General features: G+C 44.0%; 1 long non-coding RNA gene across 1 annotated transcript in view; it reads left to right on the top strand.

Annotated features, from left to right (window-relative positions):
• The first annotated feature begins 6,907 nt into the window (after nt 1–6,907).
• Nucleotides 6,908–12,249, top strand: part of LOC103272000 — a 25,011-nt gene continuing 19,669 nt past the window's right edge. Inside the window, exon 1 of the long non-coding RNA XR_002482623.1 lies at nt 6,908–6,988. This is a non-coding gene — a long non-coding RNA (uncharacterized LOC103272000). The remainder of the gene's footprint in view (nt 6,989–12,249) is intronic.

The following is a 12,249-nucleotide window of genomic DNA, read 5'->3' as shown; positions in this document are numbered from 1 at the left end:
AACTATAGGCGCACGCTACCACGCCCGGCTAATTTTTTGATTTTATTGTAGAGATGAGGTCTCGCCTGCCCAGGCGGGTCTCAAACCCACGGGCTCACGCAATCCACTCACCTCAGCCTCCCAAAGGTGTGGGATTACAGGCTGAGCCACTGAACCCAGCTAAACTGAATTGTTTATAAGTTGTCAAAGACTGTTGTGCACAGAATGAAGTGTTATTCTGCCACTAGTGTTAACCTATCCCATCTCACTCAAGATTGTAGGTAAATGCTGATAGTCATATACTATTGAGTAACTTATGGAATGAAGTCTCTAGTGATCCTTTTTCCCATAGTATATATTTTATTTATTTTCTATTTTTTTACAGTTGGGTCATTTTGATGATTGCAATGAAGATTATACTGGAGTATAATCATAAGGCATACCTTTCTGAAGTCTGACTGTTGTAAAAACATATATTTTTATGTATGCATTGTACTCTCAGCCTGTAATACGGATTCAGACTTTTAGTTTTAATTTGCATTAAGTAAAATGTACAGATATATCACTCTAAAGCTTTATGCGTAAGAAAACTAGGGAAGAAGATGTGTTTGTGTGTGTGTTAATGTGTGCCTACCTTAAGTAGGAAAGGACATTATTGGAACAAAATAAATAACTTAAAATATGAAAGTAAATCTGTATTCTCTGATTCATATTGAATTTATTCCACTAAAATGTAATGGCTTCTGGTTCAGAATCTCCCTATAGAAATCCTCTTTTTTACTATATAGGATTCACTGTCCCACATTCAGAAAGTGTTCATTATTTGGCCTACATTAAAATTTCAAGGAGTTTTTAAAATGAAGTTTAGAACGAACTATGAAGATAAAAGTAATTCACTGTGAGTGTAATTAGTTAGATTTTAACTCGTACCTTTTATTTTTTTCTTTACAATTGGCAGATACCATTGAAGATATTTTGGTGTTATGGTTCCTTCCACTTTGTACGGTTAACAAATTGATTTTTATTGACTTTACTGGGCCAATTTGTTCAGGTGAAAACTTGGGGCCGGGCTTGGTCGTCTAGCTGGTAATTCCAGCACTTTGGTAAGCCGAGGCGAGTCGATTACCTGAAACCGTGGGTTTGAGACCAGCCAGCCTGGGCAACCTGGTGAGACCTCATTTCTCAATAAATAAATAAATTAATTAATAAATTAACTGGGTGTAGAAGCGCACATCTATAGTTCCGGCTACTTGGAATGCTGAGGCAGAAGGATCGCTGGAGTCCAGTAGGTCGACGCTGGAGTGGCCGTGAGTGTGCCACTACACTCCAGCCTGGGCGATGGACTGAGACTCCAACTCAAAAAAACAAAACAAAATTCGGGAGACATAAGTTAAGGGGTTATTTTGGCTTTTGTTATGTTTAGACATTTCCTCAAAGTAAACATAAGACGGTGCTTGGTGTGTAATAAATGTTCCCTAATTAGAAATAAATATTTCTCTTAGGGTGAGTTTGTGACTCTCGGTAAGACTGAAAATATCAGGCCAGGCACGTGGCTCACCCCTGTCATCCCAGCACTTTGGGAGGCCTGGGTGAGAGGATTGCCTGAGCCTGCATATTCGAGACCAGCCTGGGCTACTTGGTGAGACCTCATCTCTACAATAAATCAAAAATTAGCCGGGCTTGGTAGTGTGTGCCTGTAATTCCAGCTACTTGGAAGCCTGAGATGGAAGGATTGCCTGAACCCAGCACGTTGAGACTACAGTGACCTGGAGTGTGCCACTGCCCTCCAGCCTGGGTGACAGAGTGAGACTCCAACTCAAAAAAAAAAAAAAAAAAGACTGAAAATATCCAGAGTGATGAAACATTGATTCTACACATGCATTCTACATAAACAATCTATTAACATACTTTGTATGTTGTGTGTTTTATATACAATATTTTTAAAATAATGTAAGTGAGTTGACCAAGAAAGAAACTGAATACTGCATGTTCTCATGTATAAGTGAGAGCAAAACACTGAGTAAACACAGTCATAAAGATGAAGATGATAGGCACTGGGAACTCATGAAGGGGGAGCGGGAGGCAAGGGTTGAAAAACTGCCTATCAGGCACCATCTTCACTGAGTGATGACTTCAACAGAAGTGCAAACTGCTGGGGACTGTGGCTCAAGCCTGTAATCCCAGCACTGGGCAACTTGGTGTGACCTTGTCTCTACAATAAATCAAAAAATAAAGCAGGGCATGGTGGCGCATCCTATAGTTCCATCTACTTGGAAGGCTGAGGTGGAAGGATTGTCTGAACCCAGCAGGTCGAGGCTGCAGTGGCTGTGAGCATGCTTCTGCACTCCAGCCTGGGCGACAGAGTGAGACTCCGACTCAAAAAACAAAAAAAGTCCAAACTTCACCATTACACAATGTAACAAACATTACCCATGTAACAAACCTGCACAGGTATCCTTTGAATCCAAGAGAAAAAAAATAATAAAGAAGGAAAAAATATCTTTACTATTCATGAAATGAAAGTGGATCCTTCTAAAATTCTTCATCCTTGCCTCCTTCGCAATGAGAAGCTGAGGATAAGGTGGAAGATGATGGGCTGGTCTTGCCGTCTAGGATGGCAGAGGTAGAAGTCATGGGGAGGAAGGAGAGGCAGGATACTTGGTGTAGCTTTTACGGAAGCACATCTTAATTTTTATCTGACGGTTTAACATTTTCATTTCTCTAGAAATGTTTCTATATGGCACCAATTCTACTTGGACTATTGGCTTTAGTTGTCACGTTGTATTGTAGAAGAGTCCAGGTTATAAAAGAAGTCAACAGCAATCTCCAATAATAAGAGCCCTTCTGCCAACTTGTCTAATGCTGAATTGTTGTCTGGCACTGATGAGTGTGTGTGTGTGTGTGTTTGAGGCAGAATCTCACTCTTTTGCGTGTGTGTGTGTGTGTGTGTTTGAGGCAGAATCTCACTCTTTTGCCCAGGTTGGAGTGCAGGGGAATGCTCATGGCTACTGTAGCCTTGACCTTCTGGAGTTAGGCAATCCCTCCCCTTTAGCCTTTCGAGTAGCTGGAATAACATGCTTGTGGATCACACCCAGCCATTTTATCGATTTAGTTAATAAATTAATATATGCCTGTATGTATGTATTTATTTTTTGAGTTAGTGTCTCACCCTGTTGCCCAGGCTGGAGTGTAGTGGCATGCACATAGCTGCTACAGTCTTAACCAGCTGAGATCAGGTGATCCTGCATCAGCCTTCCAAGTAACTGGAACTACAGGAACATGCCACCATGCCTGGCTAATTTTTTTTTATTATTTATTGTAGAGACAAAGTCTCACCAAATTGCCCAGACTGATCTCAAACCTCTGGGCTCAGATAGTCTTCTTACCTCACCCTCCCAAAGTGCTGGGATTACAGGCTTGAGCCACCACACCTTGTTGATTTATTGTAGAGACAAGGACTGGCCAAGTTGCCCAGGTTGGCCTTGAATACCTGGACTCAGTCATTCCTTGTACTTGTGCTGAGATTAATAGGCATCAGCTACCACACCCAGCTTCTTCTCTGTCTCTTTTTTCCCCATCACCTGGCTCAGGGTTGGAAGCACTTGTCTCCATCAAGTTATCTGTCATTAATTCCTCTGGTGTGGGACCTGTTAGCTCTTGAATGTCTTCAAAATCCGTATCTTGGCAGCCTTGCCTCCCCACGTTTTTGCCATATACACACTTTTTGTTTTATTTATTTATTTTGAGTTGGAGTTTCACTCTGTTGCCCAGGCTGGAGTGCAGTGGTGTGCTCCTGGCCACCACAGCCTCAACTTGCTGGGCTCCCTCCAAATATCTCTTTTTAAAAATTTATAACATTTTTTCTCTTAATTTTTAAAAAAGACCTATGACTAAAGCAAAAATTGTAATACTGCGTTTTCATATCTATAATACGTATATTTAAAACTTATAAAAGTACCACAGAAGATAGAATAAGGCAAATCGGACTGTTTTCTAGCAAATATTTTATATTTTGCATATTTATAATACAGTTTTATCTCTAAGTAGATTATGATACGTTATAGATGCCATTGTAATGCCTGAAGCAAGCACTATAAATACAAAGAGGGGACACTTAAATCCTAATAAAATAATTGAATTTAATGTAAAGTGTACTTTCCAAGCATATGCATGGATCCTTTGGTTATAATAGACCCAAACAGGAATTACACACATGTCCATCATAGGAAAATAGATGAACAGGTTGTAGAGCTTTCATACGATAGAACACTACTCAGCAATTCAAGAGAGCACACTACCAAAGCACACACTCTGGTGAGTTTCATCAGGATTGTGCTGAGTGACACAAGACATAAAATAATATCTATTATATAATTTCAAGCAAAATAAACCTATGATTTAAAAAAAATCAACAGTATTTTGTCTCTGGGAGAAGAAAAAACTCCCTGACAAGAAATACAGGGGTATTTTCTGGAAATAATGGAAATATTATATTCTTAAAAGAGGGGAGTTTGTATAGGTTTATTTCTTTTTCAAAATTGTAAGATTAAGATGTGTGTGTTTTGATGTCCTTGGTTCGCTGTCTGATCCTTAGAGGGTACGTGGGTCTCAAAGAAGGAGATGTGGGCTGGGCGTGGTGGCTCACGCCTATAATCCCAGCACCTTAGGAGGCCTAGGTGAGAGGATTGCCTGAGCCCACCCACAGGTTTGAGACCAGCCTGAGAGACCTCGTCTCTACAATAAATTAAGAAATTAGCCAGGCATGGTGGTGTGTGCCTGTAGTTCCAGCTACTTGGGTGTGTGCCTGTAGTTCCAGCTACTTGAAAGGCTGAGACAAAAGGATCTTCTGAATCTAGCAGGTCGAGGCTGCAGTGGCCATGAGCGTGCCACATACTCCAGCCTGGATGACAGAGGAAGATTCCAATTCAAAAAAACCAAAAAAAAAAACCCCAAAACAAAAACCAAACAAAATGCAGATGTGAGGCAGTAGTCTACCCGTGGACACTTCTGCCTGTAGCTCCTGCTTTCTCTCAGGCGTCTTCTCTCCCACCCTTGGGCCCCGGAGAAATGATGGAAGGAAAGGGGCATTTACTTCTGGCAGAAAAGTGTGGTTCAGGTCCTTCACCTCCCTGAGATGGGATTCAATACAAAGACCTTCTAGGTGCATGTCCATGTGGCAGCCATGGGTGGCTTGGGCCTACTGATTAGCTGGAACAAACTGGTCTAAACCGAGACATACTGGAAGCAAAAGTACAGAGGGATTTTCGAGGATATAGTTCCCCAAATAAGCCTCATTAATCATTTTTCTGATTTCATATTAAGATGATAATATTTTAAATATATTGGATTAAGTAATTTATCACAATTTGCTTCTGTTTCTTTTTCAAAATGTGGCTACTGGAACATTTTATTTTATTTTGTTTTATTTTTTGGGTCGGAGTCTCATTCTGTTGTCCAGACTGGAGTGCAGTGGCACGCTCACGGCCACCCCAGCCTCCACCTGCTAGGCTCAGGTCATCCTTCCACCTCAACCTTCCAAGTAGCCGGAACTACAGGCATGTGTCACCATGCCCAGCTAATTTTGTGATTTATTGTAGAGACGAGGTCTCATCAAGTTGCCCAGGCTTGGTCTCGAATCCCTGGGCTCAGGCAGTCCTCTCACCTCTGCCTTCCAAAGTGGTGGGGATTACAGGCGTGAGCCTCCACACCCAGCTTAGAACATTTTATTTTAGATTCTCAGTTAATTTATAAAAGTACCACAGAAGATAGAATATGGCAAATTGAGCAGTTTTGAAGCAAAGATTTCATATTTTACATACAGTTTTAGCTATAAGTAGATTATGATATGTTATAGATGCATACTGTAGTCCCTGGGGCAAGCACTATAAATACAAAGAGGGAACATTTAAACCTAATAAAATAATTGAATTTAATGCAAAGTGTATTTTTCAAGCATATGCATGGACCCTTTAGTTATAATAGCCCCAAACAGGAATTACACACATGTCCACAGCAGAAGAGATGATTTATTGTACACCCGTTACACTCGGCCACAACTCAACACAGAACTAGAGAACATGTTAAATGACACGTGTGGCTCACATTTTCTTTCTCTTGGAAATGCTGCCTGAAAAAACGGCCTCCCTTCTCAAAGCTCAGGCTACCTCTTCCTAAGACCAAAATCCAGGAAGATTATACAATGTAAAGCTTAAAATAATTATTATATTTTTCCCTTTGTGAATAGCATATTCCTGTATGTGCTGTATGCATATTATTCATAAATGAATATACTGTTATAAACAATGTCAAAGCGAATGTCCCCATTCATGACCAGGTGGTGGTGAAGGAAGGACTCTCAACTTCAAGTTGCTGCATGCAAGAACCTGATTTTCTTTTTTTTTTTTGAGTTGGAGTCTCACTCTGTCGCCCAGACTGGAGTGCAGTGGCCGCTCCCGGCCGCCGCAGCCTCGACCTGCTGGGCTCCGGCAATCCTTCCGCCTCAGCCTTCCGAGTAGCCGGAATTACAGGCATGCGCTACCACGCCAGGCTAATTTTTTGATTTATTGTAGAGACGAGGTCTCGCCAAGTTGCCCAGGCGGGTCTCGAACCCGCGGGCTCAGGCAATCCACTCACCTCAGCCTCCCAAAGGCACGGGATTACAGGCTGAGCCACCCAGCCGGTTGAACCTGATTTTCTTGACATGCTGACCCCACCTGATTGCATCTCCTGCCACTCAAAGCCAGAGGGGTGGGCCTTGAATCCTTATCCAACCAACGGATGCTGTGGTGGGAACTATCCAATCATATTGGCGCCGGAAGTGAGGGGGCGGCTTCGGAGCGCTGACCGGACCTTTTGTCATCTGCGCCTGCGCACAGAGTTGGGTCGTTACCGCTACTTTTTCCTTCTCTTCTCGAAGTCGCCGTGGTTGTGCCGTAGCTTCAGTCCTGTGGCCTGCAGTCCTTAGGAGGTCGGCAGGGAGGACACCGGCACACCCGGAAGCTGGGAGGTGGTGAGTATGGGGGCTGGTGCGAGATGGGGAGTGAGGATGGACTTGGATAACCCGACTGTGGCGGGACCGGGCACTCCGAGCCTGGACCCGTCCGCGCCGGGGTCGTGAGGCTAGGCCGGGACCTCGGGATTCTGTCTCCGCGGCGACCTCACCCGTTGAACCCACTCCACATAACCCCGCTCTTCTAGGTGTTCGGGACCCGGGAGGGGCGCGGGGAGGATCCGATCCCCGTGCGGGCCCCGGGGGGTGAGGGACTGTGTTCCTGGCCCCCGTCCCTCTCTCCCTCCCAAGGTTAAACGGCGGCTTCATCACAGTGTTGGGTCCCCTTGGGTCAACATCGGGTCGTGAGTCCAGAAACCCCAGCCAGGGCTCGTGGCGTGGGGTCCCCGGAGTACCTGGGGGGAAAGACTTGGAGAAGGGGCAGGGGAAGCCGGCCACGGACAGGGGCTGGTGGGGGACAGCCCCGCAGTCTCCTGATCGGGAAGATCCAGGTGGAAATCCCCAGGACGTGCCGTCATCGGGGTCATTGGCCGTTCGTGTTCCCAGGTCCGAGCCCGGTTCTGTTCGCTGCAGGGCAGCCTAAAAGTAGAGACAGGGAGATGGAGCAGGGGCTGTGACTTTATTTAGGAGGGCCATTAAAACCGGGAAGAGGTGGGGCCGGCGTCCTGAAGACCTCTCTTGGGTCGTGTTTGCTTTTTTTGAGTTTTACCCAGGCTGGGGGGCAGAGGGGGGCCGAGATCCAGAGATGGTTTAGACCTGCAGACATCTGGGTGCCAGGGGGGAGTCTTGGAAAGTCGTGAGTTCTCTTTGGCTTTGGCTCTGGCCCTGGCTCATGGTCTCTTTGTTTCTTATTTGTTTTCTGAGATTGGAAAATATAGTTTATTTAGAAAGCAAATTGAGTGGGAGTAGTTGGAAACTGCCGGGTGGGGGTGGGGGGTGGGACTGGCAGTTGTCGGATACCGCTAGGGGAGGGAGGGATACGCCTCATCAACAAGGGTGCCTGCCTAATCAACGTTTGTATACCTAACCCTGAGTCGTACCCCACATCTTTAAAATAAAATTTTAAAAAAAGAAAGGAAAAAGAGAAGGAAACAATAAAACAGATTCGCAAGGGAGAAAAAAAGAAAGTAAAATGGAGGGAGAGAGAAGGGGAGATTCACTTTCCCAAGGTAGGGGCGGGAGACAAAGCTTAGAAAAAAACATCTCCTTGTTCCCTATTTAACAAAAGGTGAGCAACCCCTTCGGGTTTCCTCCCACTGTGGGATCTTCTCTGTCCTCTGGATAAATCCTGCTTACTCAAAAAAAAACCAAACAAAAAATGCACACACACAAAACCAAAAAAAAAAAACCAAAAGACTTAGGGCGTATATAAACCCCACTTTCCCAGAGTTTTTCTGCACAGCCACATACTTGCGCCTACCTTTTCAGCATTTCAAAATGACTTTAGCTACATGCAAGCACAAAAAGAGGCCAGAGGTTCTCCCCTGCAAAATGAAGTTAGTTTTGTTAATCTTTTGACATTTCACTGTTTCATTCGGGGTTGGTTAAATCTAATTTTTTTTTTTTTTTTTTAGTTGGAGTCTCTTTCTTGTTGCCCATGCTGGAGTGGAGGGACATGCTTATGGCCACTGACTGGGCTCAGGTGATCCTTCTGCCTCCTCCTTCCAAGTAGCTGGAACGACAAGCACGAGCCACTATGCCCAGCTAGTTTTTTTGTTTTTGAGTTGGAGTCTCACTCTGTCGCCCAGACTGGAGTACAGTGGCCACTCCCGGCCACCGCAGCCTCGACTGGCTGGGCTCCTGTGATCCTTCCGCCTCAGCCTTCCGAGTAGCCGTAATTACAGGCGTGCGCTACCACGCCCGGCTAATTTTTTGATTTAATGTAGAGATGAGGTCTCACCTGCCCAGGCAGGACTCGAACCCGTGGGCTCAGACAATCCACTCACCTCAGCCTCCCCAAGGTGCGGGATTACAGGCAGAGCCACCCAGCCCGGCTATGCCCAGCTAGTTTTTATGATTTTTTTTTTTGTAGAGATGAGGTCTCACTAAGTTGTCCAAGCTGGCCTCGGACCCCCGCTTGGCTCAGGCAGTCCTCTCACCTCGGCCTCCCAAAGTTCTGGGATTACAGACTGAGCACCGCGCCTGGCCTGACATTTCAATGTTACACTTGTGGTTAGTTAAATTTAAATTTGTTTTTTCTAAGTAATTTACAAGAATTTTGTAAGCCAGTCTAACTAACAACTGGTTTCCATACATTTTCAGACACATTGCTGGTCTTGAGGGGAAAAGGCAGAAACATCTGGTCCCCTGGATTATCTTCCATTTGTGAAGGGAGAAAAACTATCCCAAAGTACAAGGAAAACCAATCCCAGGGAGATAATGGAAGAATGCACAAAGCAAAGTACCTCAGGAACACAGGAGAGCAACTGCAGTGTCTCCTGAGAGGGTAGTCAACAGGCACTTCATGAGCAAGATGGGGTGGAGGAATGTCCCAAGGGACAGAACTTGATTTGGGCATGTCTGTTTGTCAGTCAGCACTCCCCCTCCCTGGGTTTGTCACCTTGAAAAAAATCATTCACTTATTTCAGGTTTAGTTCTTTGTTAACCTAAAATTTTTTTTTTTTTTTTTTGAGTTGGAGTCTCACTCAGCTACCCACGCTGGAATGCAGTGGCGTGCTCACAGCTACTGGCTACTGCAGCCTCGACCTGTTGTGCTCTGGCGATCCTTCCTCCTCGGCCTTCCAAGTAGCTGGAACTACAGGCATGTGCTACCTAGCCCGGCTTTTTTCTTTTTTTTTTAATTGTAGAGACGAGATCTCACCACGTTGCCCAGGCTGGTCTCAAACCCAGGGGCTCAGACAATTCTCTTGCCTGGGCCTCTCAAAGTGCTGGAATTACAGGCTTGAGCCACTGTGCCCAGCCTTGTAAAATGTATTTTATCAGTTGGGGTTGAAAGGCTTAAAAAGTTTTAAGAGGTAAGAAATAGATTTCAGGATAAAATAAAATATCTAGTTTTGTATTCCATTTATTTAAAAAGTTTATTTATGTTTTTTATTTTGCAGAGTGAAGATTCTGAGATCTGTTCTGTTTTAGTGTGATTTTAGAATCCCAGGGCATTACTTTGGAAATACTAGGGGAGAAAAGAAATAGAAAAAAATTCTTTCTCATTATGGCTGTGGAAAATCAATCCATTTCCACAAAAAAGTGTGGTAGATTAATTAATGAATTACATAGATATATAAAAACATCTGTTCTTTTGGGGGGTGAGTGAAGACTTTGGACACTGGGTATCTATTTTATTTTCTAGGTGTTAGAGTTTAATGCTAAATTTTACATGAAAAAACTTGGCAACTAATAGAAGGTTTCACATATGATTGTTTATAAAATGCTTTGTTGTCATGGAAGTAATAACATGTTTATTGTCTGAGCGATACATACTTTTTCTGATGAGGTATGATTGGAATTGGAAGTGCCTTACAATTTCCTACCATTCATAAACATGAACGCTGAATTTGAGAGATTTTGCACTGGATGTTTTCTCATTTAAAACTAAGTGAATGGCTGGGCTGGGTGGCTCAGCCTGTAATCCCAGCACTTTGGGAGGCTGAGGCGAGACGATTGCTTGAGCCCTGGGGGTTCGAGACCAGTCTGGGCAACTTGGTGAGACCTGGTCTCTATGAGCACAAAAAATTAGCCTGGCATGGTGACATTCGTTGTAGTTCCAGCTACTTGAAAGGCTGAGGCAGAAGGATCACCTGAGCCCAGCAGGTCGAGGCTGCGGTGGCCTTGAGCATGTCACTGGACTCCAGCCTGGATGACAGAGTGAGACTCAGACTTAAAATAAAAAAATACTAAAACAACCTTAACTGGGAACCAGACACACTGGCCCAGAGATTCTAACAAGTTGTTAGTCCTGATCTTGCAAAGGGAAATTATAAAGGCCCAGGTAGTTCTTCTAGGCTACGGTTATGGAAATAAAGGGTGAACTTTATGGCAGAGGAGTATTGCTGTCAGGTGAAAGCACCCTCTGTAGGATTTGAGAGCATCGTAAAGTTTAGGCAGAAGGGGACTTTCCTTTTTTTTTTTCAGTTGGAGTCTCACTCTGTTGCCCAGACTGGAGTGCAGTGGCACGCTCCCAGCCACCGCAGCCTCGACCTGCCGGGCTCCGGCGATCCTTCCGCCTCAGCCTTCCGCTAGCTGGAACTACTGGTGCGCGCTACCACGCCTGGCTAGTTTTTTTGATTTATTGTAGAGATGAGGTCTTGCCGAGTTGCCCAGGTGGGTCTCGAACCTGCGGGCTCAGGCAATTCACTCATCTCAGCCTCCCAAAGCTCGGGATTACTGGCTGAGCCACTGAGCCCGGCAGAAGGGGACTTTCTTCCATGGTGAGACAAAGAATTTTTAAAGATGTGAGGTACAGTTTAGAGTTAGGTATACAAATGTTTGTTGTGCAGGTACTCTTGTTGATGAGATGTTTAAAAGTTTTTCAGGGGAGGAGCGTCTCTCTCCTCTCAATAAATCTGCTTTCTCACTTAAAAAAATAAAAAGTAAAAAATAAATAAATAAAAGTTTTTCAGAGACAAGAAATAGATTTTGGGAAATCTACTGCCAATCCTACCTCCCCCATCTTTTGCTTTCTTTATAACCTCTTCCTGCCACACAGTTCAAATTTGTCCAATTATTTAAGAATTTTATCCCATGATTTGAGAGTAAGATGTTTATTTTCTTTGTTGAAAGTCTAATGGGTTGAATCTTGTGATCTGAAGAAGCCAACATAATACTCTGAAAAATAATTTTTTTGCTGATAAGTAATAAAAATATAACCCTCCATGGACCACCAATGATTGGTATTGGGGTTGGTACTCAGGTGGGATTTGCTCCAGTTTCCTGGTACTTAGGAATGAGAGGTAGATCTGAAGAAGCAAACTGATAGATAAAGGTATTACATGTCACATGGCCACCAGAAAGACATATAAATTTGTCAATGTCTCTATAATCCAGAAACTTTCATCTGTTGTAAATGGATAAATTCTTGAATTCAGTACCCTGTGGTCAGTACAAAAAGGGAAGGTGTCCAGGGGACTTGACCTTATCTTGTTGCTGTGAGTTCTTATGTCACTGCCTGAAGTGGCATTCACAGAAGTACTGATATTTTCATTTTTATTATTTCTGTTGTTTCTACCTTGTTAAAAATAACTAGCTTCAGCTGGGCTTGGTGGCTCAGCCTGTAATCCCAGCGCTTTGGGAGGCTGAGGTGAGTG

Source organism: Carlito syrichta, unplaced genomic scaffold, assembly GCF_000164805.1.
Source record: "Carlito syrichta isolate Samal-C Ts95f unplaced genomic scaffold, Tarsius_syrichta-2.0.1 Scaffold312068, whole genome shotgun sequence".
Taxonomy (NCBI): Eukaryota; Metazoa; Chordata; class Mammalia; order Primates; family Tarsiidae; genus Carlito; species Carlito syrichta.
Note: the sequence above shows the minus strand (reverse complement) of the source record. Positions and strands in the feature narration are given on the sequence as shown.